This window comes from Sciurus carolinensis, chromosome 2 (assembly GCF_902686445.1).
Source record: "Sciurus carolinensis chromosome 2, mSciCar1.2, whole genome shotgun sequence".
Classification (NCBI taxonomy): Eukaryota; Metazoa; Chordata; class Mammalia; order Rodentia; family Sciuridae; genus Sciurus; species Sciurus carolinensis.
The window spans coordinates 89,637,521-89,641,433 of record NC_062214.1 but is presented as its reverse complement, the minus strand read 5'-3'; positions in this window follow the sequence as shown (position 1 = coordinate 89,641,433).

Below are 3,913 nucleotides of genomic sequence, written 5' to 3'. Positions count from 1 at the left end.
TGATAATTCTGACAGTATGGCGCCTATGGCGCCATCCCTGCTTCTCTTCCAGGACTTCACCTTCCCGCCGGCACAAACTTCACCTTCCCGCCAGCGCGAACTTGCAGCCTATCAGGAGCCCAATAGAAGAACACAGCCAACCAGCCTGCACCTCATCATACTCCTCATTCCCTCAGCATAAATACCCATGAGAACAATAAAAATTTGCAGCTTGATCAGAATTCCTGTCTTGCTGTCTCTCCCTGCGTCTCTTGTCTCTTCATTCCTTCTCTCTTAGGTTTGCCGTCCTCGTTGATGTCCTGCGGGTCGGGACAGTTGGCGCCCAACGTGGGGCTCGAGCCTTTGTTTGAGAAGCGAACGCTGCCCTCTGGGGAAGCCTTGGCCAAGCGGGATTCAGGATCACCTCGGTAAACGCGACCGGGAGTCAGATCCAGGAGGAGAGTGAGGCCAGCGCAAGGTGAGTGACGCACCATGGGACAAGCAGTCTTGTCACATGATTTGTTTCTGACGGGTCTCAAGGAGGCCCTCAAGACTCGGGGAGTGCGTGTTAAGAAAAAGGATTTAAGATCATTCTTTTCATACATAGAGGATTTGTGTCCTTGGTTTCCCCTCGAGGGGTCAATTGATGGTAAAAGGTGGCTCAGAGTAGGAGACTGCCTCAAAGATTATTATGAGATTTTTGGTCCTCAAAAGGTGCCCATCACTGCCTTTTCTTATTGGAATTTAATTAATGAGATTCTTAAAAGCTCACCCTTTGACAGTGGTACTTTAAAACTTGTAAAGATTGGGGAGCAGGCAATGCAATCCACCTCTCGCCCCCCATCGGCATGCCCTTCGGTTAGTATTCATATGCCCCCTACTCAGCCTTCTCAGGACCCTGGGACCCTCCCAGACCCCGGGAACCTCCCAGACCCCACCTTACCAAAAAAGTCCCCTAAAAGTCCCCCTAAGATTTATCCGGTTTTAAATCCCCATGATGAGTTGACCCCAGAGGATGAGGCTACCCTGGAGGAGGCAGCGGCTCGATACCATTCTCCAGACCTGCCACCTCTTAAAAATCCACCTCCCTCTTATATACCCCCTGCCTTTTGTGCTCTGGCCCTTCAGGGACCTACTGCCCCCCCCAGATATTTTTTCCCCACTTCCCTTGCCTAATCTAACCCCTTTACGCGAGTCTCTTCAACATAGGCAGGAACAAATCCAACTTTTAAAAGAACTAAAAGCCCTTGATGCCGAGCTTCGCTCACTGGCCTTGGGCACGGAGTTAACACAAACTGGCCCAAGACCCCTCAATACTCGTAAGGTGAAGCCACGTGGTCAGCCTGTTCTTGCCTTTCCAGTCACTCGCAGTCAAGCAGATCAGCCCGCACAAACTGAAGCAGAGAATTTAAAAGGAAGTCAGGAAGAGGAATCAGGGGAGGAACAAGAGGTAGAACCAGAGAGGGAACAAGAGGAGGACCAGGAATCAGGGGATGAAGAGGAGCCCACCTCTGGACAGAGTGGAGCCCTTGGTTCTTATAAAAGGCTGAGCCTCCGCTTTCTTGAAAGATTTAAAAAGGCTTGTACACAGTATGGCCCCACTGCACCTTATACACTGGCCTTGCTAGAGAACCATAGTACACAGTGGCTCACCCCTAATGATTGGAAATTTTTGGCCCGAGCCACCCTCAGTGCGGGTGACTTCCTGTTGTGGAACGCAGACTTTAGGGAATACTGTCGGGAAACTGCCCAAAAAAATTCAACCAAGGCTTCCTCTAAATCCTGGACCTATGTTAAACTAGTGGGTAATGCGCCATTTGATACTAACCCTAAACAGGCACGCTTTCCTACTGGGCTCCTAGCACAGGTTCAAACTGCCGGTTTGCATGCTTGGAGACGGCTCCCTCAAAAGGGCTCGGCCACCACCTCCCTAGCAAAAATTCGTCAGGGTCCTGATGAGCCTTACAGTGACTTTGTTGCCCGGCTTAATCTAACTGCGGAGCGCTTACTTGGACCAAGTGAAAACGAGAGCTCCTTTGTAAAATATCTTGCCTTTGAAAATGCCAACCCAATATGTCAAGATGTTCTTCGGCCCCACAAAGATAAAAGGGACCTTTCTGACTTCATTAGGCTGTGTGCCGGGGTAGGAACAGCCCATGCCATGGGTCTTGCCATTGGCGCCGCCTTCACCAAGGCCCTTCACAACCCTGGCCCATGTACTTGCTTTACTTGCAAACAACCTGGCCATTTTGCGTGAGACTGCCCAACAGGGAGACTGGGTCAAGGACCCATATCTCCTCAAGCAGGGGCTAAACCACCTCCGCTCACCCTTTGCCCTAAATGTGGTAAAGGTCGCCACTGGGCCAAGGAGTGTAGATCCAAGACCAATGCCCTTGGACAGCCTATTCCCTCTAACTTCTTGGGAAACTCCTCTCGGGGCCAGCCCCTAGCCCCAACCACCCCCAGAGCAAACCCAGGGGCAATAAGGTTTGTTCCCTCTCAGACTCCCAACCCAATCCAGGCTCCCTGTCCTTCTCCACAATCACCTCCCTCCAACGTGCTACCCCAGGCAGTGCAGGATTAGACCTCTGTGCCTCCACTGATACAATATTAGACTCTATGCAAGGACCCCAAATAATACCCACTGGGGTTGTAGGCCCCCCTCCACCTCATATGTGTGCTCTTATTCTTGGGAGAGCTTCTACCACCTTACAAGGTGTTCAGGTCTTCCCTGGCATCATTGATAACGATTACACTGGAGAAATTAAAATACTGGCCACAGCTATTAACGGAGTAGCGGCCATCCCTGCAGGAACAAGAATTGCACAATTAATACTCCTTCCCTTCAATTCAGGAAACACTCCCGCCGCCCCAAATTCACCACGAAACACAGCCTCTTTAGGTTCCTCTGATGTGTATTGGGTCCAACCTATCTCCCACAAAAGACCCACTCTTATTTATTAAAGGAAAGAAATTCCAAGGGATCCTAGATACTGGTGTGGACGCCACAGTTATTTCTCAAAAATATTGGCCATCAGAATGGCCCCTCACCTCATCACTAACTGACCTTAAAGGAATAGGGCAGTCAAGAAACCCCTTAGTTAGCTCCAGGGTGCTTAATTGGACTGACACAAAAGATAACACAGGGAATAAAGGAACCGTTACCCCCTTCGTTGTTCCTGATCTCCCTGTCAACCTTTGGGGACGAGACATTCTAAGCCAAATGAAAGTTATTCTTGCTAGTCCCGACTCTTTAGTCACTCATCAAATGCTTCGTATGGGCTTTATCCCTGGTACAGGCCTTGGGAGGCTAGGACAAGGACAGGTTGAGCCTGTACAGCCCATACAAAAAACAGACAAATTTGGACTTGGGTATGTGGATTTTTAGTGTTGGTCCCTGACCCTCCTGTACCCCATGCAGACAAAATTATTTGGGAAACTCAAACTCCTGTGTGGGTGGATCAGTGGCCCCTTACCCAAGAAAAATTAGAGGCTGCCTCCATGTTAGTACAGGAACAGTTGACAGCCGGCCATGTGGAACCCTCAACCTCACCCTGGAATACTCCTATTTTTGTTATTAAGAAGAAATCAGGCAAATGGCGCCTTTTACAGGATTTGCGCGCTATCAATAAGGTTATGCGCCCGATGGGGGCATTACAGCCAGGCATCCCTACACCGGTAGCTATTCCTAGGGACTATTATAAAATGGTCATCGACTTAAAAGATTGCTTTTTTACTATTCCTTTACATCCTGAGGACAGACCCTATTTTGCTTTCAGCCTCCCCCGCATCAATTTTCAGGGCCCTATGCAAAGATTTCAATGGAAGGTCCTTCCCCAGGGTATGGCTAACAGCCCTAGTCTTTGCCAAAAATATGTTGCTCAAGCAGTAGACCCTGTGAGAGAGCGGTGGCCACAAGTTTATATATTACATT